Source organism: Neodiprion fabricii, chromosome 7, assembly GCF_021155785.1.
Source record: "Neodiprion fabricii isolate iyNeoFabr1 chromosome 7, iyNeoFabr1.1, whole genome shotgun sequence".
Classification (NCBI taxonomy): domain Eukaryota; kingdom Metazoa; phylum Arthropoda; class Insecta; order Hymenoptera; family Diprionidae; genus Neodiprion; species Neodiprion fabricii.
Window position 1 is genome coordinate 2,068,144 of NC_060245.1, and position 13,669 is coordinate 2,081,812.

The following is a 13,669-nucleotide window of genomic DNA, read 5'->3' on the forward strand; positions in this document are numbered from 1 at the left end:
GTGTATACGGACGTGGATGGGTGTATATACGGATGTATGGAGAAGGGGAGAATCACCCTCGATTCCCCCGCCTGTCCGACCCGACAGTCGCTTTTTAATAACCGTTTAATTATGTTCCTGATTTTCTTTCGCGATTTATTTTATTTGAATTTTTTCTTTTTTTTTTCTTTTTTTCCTCTCATTTTATCGTCACCCTTCGCGAGTTTACTTTTATTTATTCGCACCCTGTTATATATTCGACCCTCTTTATAATTATAATGCGCTAAAGTATATATATATATATATATATATATACTTATGTACACACACATATATTAATGTTTTTTCTTCCTACGATCATTTGACGTTGTTTCTTTCATTTCTACTCATTTCATTTATTTTTTTTTTTTTTTTTTTCATAAGTTTCACATATTGTTGCTTTTCTTCTCATACTACCGTATAAGATATAATCGTGCGGATGTTGGATGCCGATTGAAAAAATTAAAAATTTGGAATACGATTTTGAATGTTTCGAAGAATGGGAGAAATAAAAAGAGTGGAAATAAAAATTAAACATATTCACACACCTGTATATTAATTATTGTATTCATCTAGGCGGCATACCGTAACTGTATGATATAAAAAACTTGACGTGGGAAAACAATTTAGTTCAGGTGACAAGGAAGCGTTGGAGAGGGGATGAAATACAAAATTTCACACACCAATATGTTACGTGTGCGGAGACTGCACGTTTTTATTTGATAGAATAACAATTATTATTTACTCCCTGATGTTTTTACTTTTTTTTTGCAATCGAGAGAGCAACCGCGAGAGAAATTTTGGGGCAAAATGCATATAAATGAATGATGTTTATTTTTTATTTCAAATACAAACAAATCGTTTGATTAAATATTGGGAACAATTTTTACTTTCACAATTTACCTACCGTATTTTTATATCTACCGACTCCAGCGACCCTTGGTGGCTTTTTGTTCAACCCTTGCGAACGGTGGATGATACTCGTGTCGTTTCCCGTAAGGTGGTCGGTAAAATTGGTAGCTGTACCTTCACCCCAAGGCTAAGGATAGCGTGCAGCGGATGCTGAGAAGGGAAACGAGGGAATTTGTCGGTACTGTAGAAGGTTTTTGTCTGTATAAATCATCAAAACGGAATGCGAAGATAACCGCTTGGTAGTTACGCAGAGTTTAAAATAACTGCTGTTTTTTTATTTTTTTTAACCCGATTATCCTTGTTTTTTATCGTATTCAATCGCAAGTGTCTTAAATTACTGATGCTGCTATTATTATCACCAATATTTCTATATATATGTATATGATTTTCTCTTTCTCATTCATTCTCTTTTCTTCGCACTTCGAATCTCAATTTTATTTCCGTTGACATGAAAAGGGTGAAAGTGAAAAGAAGAACCGTTCATACTTCCGAGCTAAGATATTTCTTACAACGTTTTATCAATCGCTGTTCCATCATTGTTTTCTTGCTTTCTCGAATTCGGGAGGAAATTTCTGCGAAAAAAAAAAAAAATAATCTAATAAACAAAAAGTAAAACCAAAAAACATTGAAATAGTCAATAATTTGAATTTAAGGAATCGAATATAATTCTGTGGACGATTGATCGATCAAGTTTTTAGATTATATTTACACATATAATTGTATACGCATAGGTGTGAAAAAAATTACAAAAATATGTATACAACAATTTAATCCCTCTCTTTATTTGTACATAATACAGCTTCGTTTCATTTTTCGTCTGGATCGTTGTTTAAAATCGTTCACGATATCTGATCGAGAGAGAGAGAGAGAGAGGGAGAGAATGAGAAAAAAAAGATAGAATAAAAGAGATAGGGGCTTTTTATATAAAGCTTTACGCGTCAATTGGCGCCGTGAGCCGCGGGCCGATATGTATTCCGTCGACCAATTCTATCGGGAATCTGAATTTATCTCTCTCACTCTCTCTCTCTCTCTCTCCCTCTCTCTTTATAGGCACACTGCCGGCAGATCGGTGTTGTACGGTGGTAATATATGGGTGCAGGTATGTGCTCCCATACAGTGTATACCTATACATATATCATGTGCGCGTTGGCGCGCGAAGAGAGACGCTATACCCATTACTTATACATTTTCACATACGTATACGTATATGCGAAAATACGCTGGGGGATATCCCAAGAAATAAAAGAGCTATTGAAATGAGGAAGGAAGCGCATTGGCAACGGGAAATGGGACTTTCGTTTTATCGCGCACTTATTACCCGCAGGTGAACCCACCTCCGCCCTTTCTCCATCTCTCTCTCTCTCTTTTCTGCACACACAGAGACACCAAAATTGCTCACGAACTCACATAGAACCTATTTATGTATAAACAATTTTTTTTTGTTTCTTATCTGTTTTCCAATTCATTTTTTTTTCCCCCACGAAACATTCAACGTTACACGTTCTGGTAAAATTATGTTCCTTAAAATTAATCCGACAGGCTCGTGTTTACACATAATGTAAGATGTTTTTGATTGTTTATTAATTTTTTTTTTTTAGTAGAAGAATAATATACCGTAGAATAATATATACATTAGGGTGTGCCAGAATAGAATAAAAAACTTGTGCTTTTTCAAACGTGCATCAAAATTTCGGTAGAATATCTCTGTCAAGTAGCTCTCGATATTGGTATTTAGAGGTGCCTATTTTATTTTTTTCATTATCCATTCAAGTAACACATACAAAAATTGGAAAATTTTGAAATTTTTTTTCTCATCAACGGATTGATTTATAAACTATCTGACTAGAGATTCTTATAAGAAATTTGACGCTCTGTAGAAAAGTACTGTGATAAAATTTTCCTAACTCCAACCGATTACGAGATATTCGCATATTAATATTGAGTCACAGGCGAATACCTTTTAATCAGTTAAGAAAATTTTATCTCAGTATTTTTTTGTAGAGCGTGAAATTTTCTATAAGAATCTGTATTCGGATAGTTTACAAGTCAAGCCGTTTACGGAGAAAATTTTTTTCTTAAACTTTCCGATTTTGTCTCACGTCTTATTTAAATGGACAATGAAATAAATAAAATAAGCAACTCTTAATATCAATATTCAGAACTCATATTTGGCTTGAAATATTCTATTTGAAATGCTCCACCGAAATTTTGATACGCATTTCGAAAAAAAAAATTTTTTTCAATCTCTCGGCAGACCCTAATATAATTGTATAGTGGTTGTAAGAAACGCGGCGTTGAGAAAAAAGGTGAGAGTGAGGAAGACTTTGGTGTGCCTAGTATCGCCTTGTTTCCACTTTTGGTTTTCTGCATGTACGGTTTTTTCTTCTTTTTTTTTTCTTCCTGCGTTGCTACCGTCGAACCGAGTTTTCAGCCATTTTCCCCGTGGCGCGTGTTATATGCACGCGTCATAAACTCCCGTACGTGGATAATCGCGTCCCTTAAAACGAAACGGTGCGTGCAGGTTAAAACCTCGTGCGTGTATGTATCTAGGTATGTAATACACAGGTTTACAAGTATATATTATATACATATATGTGTGTACACGCGAAATTCTAGAACGTGTAAGGTGGTATCTATGTTGCATTTAATTTGCACGGTTGTAGAACTGCGACACGCCGATTATCGCAACGAATCCGGCCAAGACTCACAAATAGCTGGGATCAAGATTTCAACATTCAAAATTTCTATCGTGAAGTAAAATAGAACGAAAAGAAACAGTTGATGGTAAAAAGAAAATCACGGTAATAAAACTCTGAATTTGAGAAAAAATCTTGTTCAATGCCTAGTTCTAAGTGAAAATTGTCTCTCCATTAGCATAACGATAATGACGTTGTCGCAAAACGTGAATTTTATTCAGCAAAATTGAAAATTCCGGCTTTGAATTCATGATAAAATTCTTACGACGTATGAAAACGACACATGTCTAGGAATAATTATTCTGACGAATGACGCATTAAGATTAAAGCAAAAACATGTATATACATCAGCCTGGACGATTAATCATCGGTTATAATTCTTGAATTCGATAAAATCGCATGGCTCGTTCGATAAGATGTTCTTAATTAGTAGGCAAAGCGTAGACGAAGCAGGTCCCGATACACGAGGGAAGAAACGGGGAGAAAAATACTCGAAGGGCGAGAAGCTGCACGAGGCGGGCGTTAGCCGAGAGTCGGGGTTAGAGGTCCGCGGACGTGTTTTTCGTGAATCGTTTAGGGGTATTCGGGGGTTTGCGGGGCGGCAGGCAGGCAGGCAGCGACGTCGGGTCTCTCATTGATTACGAGAGGAAGAGGGAAAATTTCGTTGCTTCGATGGAGGGGGTTCTGGTGGGTTAAAACTGTATAGAATGCACCCCGGTGGATCGACACGGGCGCATTCGCGAGACCCAGACACGTATAGATCGGCGTACATATGCACGAGGGATGAAGTGTAGGCGTGGCGAAGCCCCTCGGTCACGGGGTGTTTTGCCATCCGCGGCGTAGTCTTATTCGTTGAAAACTCCGGCGCAAAACTCCGCCCCGGTTTCCCCCGGACGACCACTGGAAGGCCTTCCCGCAGCACGAGCAGCGCTCCGAGTCTCGTGCGGGACGCTTTTCACCCGCTGCTTCGGCCCCTTGGAGCATGGCAACACGCTCGACGCGACGCCCCGCCGGCACTCTGCGTGACGTGTTGCATACACACGCGCGCAGCTCGCGACCCGAGATACGGAGAGACGGGCCAGCGGCTGGTTGCTGGAAGAACGTTCCCAGTCCGCCGTTCCGCCGTTTCCCGCCGTTTCCCACCGCTTCTCCCGCGCACTTTTCCTCCTCTCTTCTCGTTCAACGTCCGACGCCATCATCCACCCTGCGCACCCGTTGCTGCCGGGAAGTTGCCATATTTTTTTTTTTTTTTCATACAAAACCACCCCTCTTCCTCCCTTCTTCCCTCGGCTTGAACGTGGAGAGGGTGTTTTTGGTTTTGAGTATTTTTTTTTTCTTCGCTCTGTTAGATTCGTCCTTTTTCTTTTTACCAGCCGATGCTGCCGCCCTCTGTTCAACTGAGCCGGGAACTTCATCCCGCTATCTTTCGTCTCTACCTTTCTCTTTTTATCTCTCTCTATCTCTATCTCTATCTTTCTCGCGCTAGATTACCGCCTATAACATGCGCGCGTAGGTATGTATTATGTGTGCATAGGATGTATGTCCACGGAGTTATACGCAACCGCGAAACTGCACCCTGCGGATTTGACCGATTTGAAAATTATGTTGCCGGAACAACGCCGCGGGCTGCGCAGCTTTTTTCCCTAATTTCTTAATTCTTTCTTACCGTTCTCTCTGATGTAGGTACTATTTTTTATTTTCTTCTCTTTGTTTCATTAAGTCTTTTTACTACTCTTTCTAAGCTCCTTGCAATTTTCTTCTGATGAGGTAAAGTTTGGTTCTGTTCTTTTTTTTTTTTTCTTGCACTTTCAACTTAAAAACGTCAAGAAAAACTTTTGATATAAATATCTAAAAACACCATAAGACGAAATGCAGGGTAACCCGTGAGAAAGGTGGTGATAAGTTTCATACTTCGCATGTATTTAAATTATGCTTTTGCTTTTCATATTTCTCATTCTTTTTGATCTGTTTCTACTGGTATTTTCATACAGAAAATAATTCATATTTGTTTGATTATTTAATTTTAAATCGTTGAGCAATTATTTGTAATTATATCGTAAATATAACAATGCTACATAATCAAGCTTATCAGGATTTCTTTTTTCTGAAGTAAGAATTCTAATTTTTTTCGTTTCCTGCTTTTCCTTTCACTACGCTTTTCCTTTTTTTTTTATTATTTTGCTTTGCTTCGTCGTTTTTTTGCTTGAACCACCCTTCCGAATTGGAAAAAAAAAAAAAAAAAAAACTGTTACCGTACGTATATGCATGTAAACGATCTTTACGGCGAAGCGTGCAGCAGGAGCAGCAACAGCTGCAGCGTTTCTCGCAAATGAAGCGTTGAAAAATGATCGTAGGGAAAAAAAAAAAAAAAGAAATTGCCCAGATACTCGTTAACGCAGCACGTGATGGTGATTTTTCTTTTCTTCTGGATGGCCAAAGATGAAACAACTCTATTTAAATACATACGTATATATAAGAAACGGGCGAAAACCTGCAGTGAAATTGAAAACAAAAAATTGGCAAGAACACAAGGTCGAGAAAAAATTGTCGAAACAATTTGGCCGAGTGAGGGTAATAAGTCGGTTGTTGTGCGCGCGTCTGCTGCGCTGATACAAAAACGTGTCACCGTATCTACGTGTAGGTACGTGCACGTAGGATCTGCACGTAGACGATGGTACATACCTACAACTTAAATATAATACACATATCCATGCGGATGTGTAAGCGTTAATTCGTATCGTTGGCGCAGAGGCGCCCGCCACACGTTTCCACCGGGTGGAAGGGCAAGGGGTGTAATTCTCGGTGGCGGCGCCATTTTGGCGAACTTTTTAAAACGGCCGCGGTGCTGTGCAGAAACGCCCGAATGCCTACCCTCCGATTTTACCCGGCTCCCGTATACCTACGGCCAAAAGAAGACGTTGATTGATGAGCGATGTGTGTACACGAATACCCGGTCTGTGTGCATACGCGTCTATCTCGAAAACCAACCCATTCACACCCCCGGAATTCACCGCAGGTATTCCAACCGCACGGTTCACTGGTTGTATTCCGCTGTGTAGGAATAGTCCTAGATGATGACCCGAAGTATTGACTGAACCGTTTATTTGCGCTTCTTTGTTTTTTGCTACGGTAGTTTTCATCGATGGGGGTTGAAAAGTTTTAATTCAAAAATAAAACAAATCACAGGCATTGGTATTGTCGAAAATAACAAATAAGACCGCCAAAGATCTTTCATATTTTGGATCAATTCATCCTCAATCAGAATATCAGGTATTTCCTTTCATTTCTCTTTTCTTTTTTTATTTTGCCATTAACCCTCTTTTCACACGTAGTGTAAAAATTTTTATTCTATAGCCACGGACGAGTTTCAAAACCCTAGACTTTCTGTAATCTACTTCTTTTTTCATCCATTGTACAAAACATCGAGAGTTTTCGAAAATTTTACATCAACTGTTTTCGACTCGAACACCGGGCGTTGAAATTGAAAACAGAGTAAAAGAATCTTCGAAATATTCTTCACCGGCACATTGGTGTTAGAGAGGGATTAAGGGGGTTTTTTGTGTCGTACGTATTAATGCCTGTAAGGGAGTGTTTTTTCTAACAAACCCCCGCCCCACTTCTTCCCTCGTTTTCGAATAACCGTAATTTTATACCTCAACCTCAATTTATATCATATCTATACACACAGCGCAAGACAGACGTGTAATTATAAGCGAATTTGATACTTCTCAGCACTCAGGCCTCGATGCTCCATAGATTACGTAAATAATACGTCGCGATACGTGCCCCTGGGCGGTAGGATGATGTACGTATCTAAACATCTGTTTTAGCCTTTTTCTTCCTTCCAATTTTCACTCCGACGATGCAGAAACTGATATCGGCCGCTGGAAAGCTCGCTGAACGAATAAAGAGAAAGGATAGGTAGAAATGAAATACCCAAGAAATTGGGGGAGGAATTAGAGAAAAAGAAATTTATTTATTGACTGAAATCTTAAATATCCGAAATTTGATTCCATTTATGGAATGATTAGATACAGGTGAAATTGCTTGCTGAAAAATTGATGCTAGAAACAAAAAAGGATGAAATTTCAAAATTGCAGAAGGATTTGAAAACGGCTCATTTTTTTTCTAGTCTATTTCGTATTCGTGAAATATCTTATTACACGGACAATCTTGATATTTATTTTTTGATTCATTTCACAAACACTCAGAAAAGTTGACAACAATTCGTATTTGTAGGAAAATTTCAACAAAATTTTTACACCCAAACCAAAGTTCTGGATTGTATTTGATCGCCTTCAAGTGAAATCCTTGTCTTTCGTTCACCATTAACTGACGTCACAAATTATCCCTGTTGCTAACGAAGACTCGAATTACGCGACTGTGACGGTGGGCGTCCGGTGGTGCAGCAGACGGCATGTAATCATCCGTTTACATAATGTGTATTAATATATTTGTCCAATTAATACATACGCGCGTGATCCTTTTGACACGATGCACGCAGGTAGTTCTCTGCGAATCACGATCAATACCCAGCTAATAGGTGTCCAGTAAACCAAACGTACACACGCATGGGCATTTTCTGCATGCATCCAAAGTCCGTTCGAGGAGGAACACTTTGTATGCCGATCGCGGCTTCCGGTGAGCAAAAACATCCCTTAAACACGAACCGAGAGATAGTGCGAGCTCATTTATCCAGGCGGTACGTGACCAACCAACAAAAACTATATTCCAACGGTGGGGAAAAAATTTATACCCTCAAGAATTAGAAATTACTCGGAACCGCGTAGGTATCGTCCATTCCCGCATTGCGGCCTGACGGAGAATCAAGAGAGAGAATAGTTTTACTTTTCAGAAACGAAGAGCTCTCATTTTCGTTCCACTTATATATTTTTTGGGGTTGGGTTTAACGTCCGAATTTGAAAAGTTCCGAAGCGCCTAATTCCGAATTATTCGGTGACGGAAGTTGAAGTGAAGAAATCAAACTTTGGAGAAACGACAAAGTTTCGAATGGTCGGACAACCGACGGCTCAAAGTTCCGAAATGTAGAATTTCAAAAATTCAAGTTACGATACAGCAAAGTTCAGAAAAATAATTAAAATATACTCACACAGCGTAGTTTTCTCGACGAGCGGGTGTAAAAAAACAGAAAACCAATTGAGTTTTCACCAAATTTTGAGACCAATTCGCACGGTCCTCGAAATAGGTATTCATGGTTATCGAGATACGGGGATTTGAAGTTTACCGCCAATCGGTAGCCCGTCACGTGACTAAAAAAGGCGGTTTCTGTCCGGCGAGCTGCGAGACGATTGGTGAATCCGGGACACATACTCGAAAACTATTATTCCAAAGAAATTTTCGTAAGCAAAAAATTTCCTCGTTTTTTTCCCAGGAATACGAATATCCCATTTTCTTACGAAAGCTGTTCACTTTTGATCACCATTTTCAACGTCCCCGCGTTTCTAGAATATGTAAGGAAAATCTGAATTAAATTTTATTCCTCCCACGTGTTACGATGTTAAGTAATCGAAAAATTGACAATGTATAAAATGTTCCATAATTTTTTTTTTAATTTTTTTTTTTTTTTATTTTCGCAAAACCGTTTCCGATCGGTTCAACTTTCTCCTACTTCAAAATCTACAAGATTTCTACGTACTCGAGAATGAAATCGTTTGCCGATGTACCCCTATCGTCAATTTTCGAAGTAACCGACTCGCTCGTCCGAAATGGAACACCCCGTACGAATTACGGAGGCAGAACGTAGCTGTAAAAGAGAATTCTACAGGGGTTGGCTTGCTCAGGCTGGGAGTTATAGTAGTCGCGAAAAAACACTTATTTTCATTCCCGGGTCCTGAGTCGGAAGAGTCCTGCGGGAGGACCTCGAGCCTCATTTGTTATCCTTAATGTCCTCCTCCCACCCCGAGATCTTACAGGGATATATTACCTTCCCACCTTCCCTCTACCTACGTTCGCTACGTAATTCCACCCTCCCCCGTATCATATATGCACATAGGCATGGGGTATATATTATATATACGTACCCCAGATATTATTATAATGCCAGAAATTCTATATCGAGTAATGGATATCCGGATGATTTATCTTGGCTGGTTCTCTCCTCCTCCTCCTAAATCGAGAGTTATTCTCACATTCTTCATGATTTACCCCAACATCTACGAATCTCCGTCTGGCTAATGACGGAGCTTCTAGCTTTTTAGATGCCCCGAAATATTCGGATTTATCTGAATTTAGTCAGTATGCGAGAAATATTGAAATAATTTTTCTTTTGCCACAAATTTTCTCCGATTAATAGAAAAATTTGGTAAACTTCTTTTAAAAATAGGTTGTATTTCAAATTTTTTTCTACTTTGCGATTTAGTACAGAATTTCTCTTTTTAGCTGTTTTGCTCATTACGTTACTTCTGATATTTAATCGACGAACTCAATTTTTATTTTTCGAATATTACTCGTTTCTTTTCACTTGGGTAAAATGTCATCGTCGAAGATTGACGAAAATTTTTCCAGGAAATGCATATTAAAATGATCTAAATATTTTAGGTAAGGAATTTTTGATTGCATCTTTTTTGATCATTTCGAAAACGAAAGGCGTGTTTTTTTTTTCATTCATTAAAAAAATTTCACAGAATTCCTGTGTAATTAAGGGTTGATTCTCCGAATATTCAAGCTCGTAGATTTTTACAATTTTGCGTAATAATACGACTTTTATATCCGGTAAATAAGAAGACCACTTTCAAGCTGTAATTTTTAAATTGTGAGAAAGTCGAGTTCATCGTTTTGCCTGCACTTTGAGAATTCCCGCGACTCCTGAATCGCGTTCTCTCCATTTTCCTTTACCTTTCCGCATTTCAACCGCCCGCCTGCAGCAAGAGGGAAAACACAAGAGCGGTAGAGGATGAGGATTGTCCGCATCCGCTGCAATAATAAACCAATCAAGAACTTACATTTTTTTCCAGGATCTCATTCGCTTTGCGGCAGCCGCGAAGGGATGAGGAGATTTTTTTGTTTCTTCGTTTCTTTTTTTTTTTGCGGGGTTGAGAGGTCACGACGCAACCGACGGTTCCAGGCGACCGGTCGGCTGTTCGAGGATATGAATGTCCTGTCAGGAACAGCGGCTCCTTGCCAAGAACGAACTGCTTGCCATAATGTTCGAGCCCCTCTCCTTCCGCCCCCAGGTTTGAAGGAGGAGGCAGCCGCCGCCGCCGCCGCTGGGGGTTGCAGATAGGTAGATGCCTATAAAACCGGATATTTACGAGGGCGAAGATTATATATCACCTCCCACTGGCTCCAATAACTATCCAAATCTAGATAAAAACAAATGTAAAACATTACAAAAAAGGTTATTATTGCATACTCGAAAATTTTGGACAATTTTAGGCAATTAGACATGTCCAGAGATCGGAAATTCGGTTTGGATTCAGACTTTTGTACCTTTCATTTTCTCGCTCTCCGACATTTTTTCACTCACAGTTTGCCAAATTATATCCAGCTTTTGAAGTGGGTACTTTTTCTTCTCTTTTTTGCAGAAATCTTTAGCTTCTTATTTCTGTCTTTTGATTTTATCGATGGTGCTAAAATTAGGCTATGGATTTTTTTATTTTCAAATCGAATAAGACATTCTTGGAGCTGGGAAATTCGGTTTGGATTTATATTTTTATACCTTTGATTTTCTCGTCCTCGGACATTTTTTCACTCGTAATTTGTCAAATTATTGCCACCTCTTGAATTAGATTTCTTTCTTCTTTTTTTTCGCACAATCTTTGAGCTTGCAATTTCTGTTCTGTCACTTCATCGACGATGCTAAAGCTGCGGATTATTTTTTATTCAAATTGAAGATAACAAAGTAAAGATCTGTAAGCATTTTTTCTAACGAGGCAAAATTTCTCATCGTTATTTTCTATTCGACGTTGCGATTTCAAGAAATTTTGTCTTGTGAAAGATTCCAATGATCGAAATAAAAATGAAAGCTGATGAAGTAGATCGATTTTTTCACACTTGAATTAGTCAAACAGCACAATTGCACATTTCGATTTTCGTTTAAACAAGACATCAAGCTTAACGTAAAAAACTGTTCAATCTGCTTGATTTTTATTCTTTCTACCAAATACTTCAAATGACTTAAAATTATAAAATATTGACGAAATGTTATTTCGGTTTTTACGATCTTTCGGTACATCGGTGTTTAATTTACACCTGCAACATATGACACAGATTTTCAGAGAACAGCGAATTCGGTTCGAGGGTAGGTATAACAGACATGTATGTATACAGTGATAAAATCCCGGGTATGTATGTCCGAGCATACAGACAGACGCGTTCACATCCGCGGCCATCGATTTCAGGACGTTGACGAAATTCCAATCGATTTCGTTGCCCTGCTACCATACCTACACCCGGGTGCAAGGCTTTTACGGTCAATGCTACTGCTCCGGCTGCATTGAAGGTCAACAACCAATTATTACCCATACGGCTCGAATATCGAAATCGCAGCGTTGCGTTTCTTTTTATTCATTTTCACGTTCTTCCTTCTTATTCGCGAACGAGGGAGAAATTGGATCGACCGATTTTCCAACCGGTGACGAGAGTTTCAGCTTATTTGCAATTTACAATTTTTTCCTCTTCGTTCTTTGAAAATTTGATGAGGGAAATTAAAAAATGCTGTTAATGCCATTTTTTAAACAAACTAATACAAATTACTTCTCTCGAATCATTGGCCTTGGCACAGGCACATACTTTCTAAAAATGGAATTTGGTTTTTCGAAAAAAATTGTACTCACAGCCTTTTTGTTTTAAATTCGTAACATTTTCGTTTCATTCTTTGGTAAATTCGCGACATCCACAGGCTACTCCGTCCATTTTTTCACTGTCTTCTTCTTCTCTTCTAGCCTTTCCTCATTTTTTTCTCTGCGAACGAAAAATAAAATTTAACGATTTTCGTTGGCTGTTATACGATGGGGGAAAAATATTTGCCATACCCAATAATGCGACCCAGCATTTATAAATTGTGCGAACGATTTCCTTCGTCTTTTCGAGTAAAGAAAAATTCATTAGAAATTGAATGATTTTTTCCTCTTCGTAATATTACAGCTGACAAAATGTCTTTTCCGATTCAAAATATTCAATTATGTGGTGTCACAGAAAAACAAGTCAACGAATATCCAAGTACCAATTTTTTGCACTCGGGATGCGTTTTTCGTTGTTTTTTTTTTCTCATTCTCTTTTACAGTGTACACAGTTTCTATAAAATTATTCTTGCACGTGCTTCGTACTTTCTTCTTTTCATTATTACAATTATGATTTAAATCGCTCTCTTGTTCTTCCCTTTTCTTCAATTAATATCGTGAACGGCGATATGAAATTCCACAAAAAAAAAAAAAAAAAAAACATAATAAAAGCAGGACTTACGTAATGAATCAGAGTGCCGACACCATCACTGTTAAAAATTCCGACTTGCACCGTGTGATGATTATTTCTGTGCTGATTAATTGGAAGTGAAAAGAAGCCCGAAACGTATTAAAAATAATAAAAATCAACACCAAACGCACCAGCTTATGTCTGTACGCGTGTTAGTTTGTCTCTGTATCACGTATAATATAAATATATTTAATTTACGGAGATTCAATTTAAGAAGAAGGGAATGAAAAATGGAAATATAATTGGTAAAACAAGAGAAAAAAAAAAAAATTTTAAAAATTCGGTGAAACAAACAATCCGAAAATACAAAAACAAACATAAAATACCCAACTTATACATCATGGGGAGACACGCGAGCTGCAGGGGGTTTAAGCATAGTGCCGATGGCGTAGCAACCAACGGAACGTGGCGAACCTTGCGTGTAGTGTATGCGCATACACACACACACACACACATATATATATATATATTTGAATATATATATATACATTATATACACACGTGTGTTTAAAGCACACACACACAAGTGGAGGATTGTAAAATGAAATGTTGTAAACTTTTTAGCATAAAAAGTTCCTCTTTTCATGTAAATTTTCCACAACGTAGAGGTT

At 38.4% G+C, this 13,669-nt stretch overlaps 2 long non-coding RNA genes across 2 annotated transcripts in view; one reads left to right on the forward strand and one right to left on the reverse strand.

Annotated features, from left to right (window-relative positions):
- Window positions 1-13,669, forward strand: part of LOC124186014 — a 125,020-nt gene that overhangs the window by 75,541 nt on the left and 35,810 nt on the right. The gene's annotated exons all lie outside the window — the stretch shown is intronic.
- LOC124186020 lies at window positions 8,137-10,651 on the reverse strand. Its single transcript, XR_006871536.1, has 3 exons — window positions 10,589-10,651; window positions 8,737-9,088; window positions 8,137-8,283 (listed from the first exon to the last, which is right to left on the reverse strand). It is a non-coding gene; the product is annotated as an uncharacterized LOC124186020 (long non-coding RNA).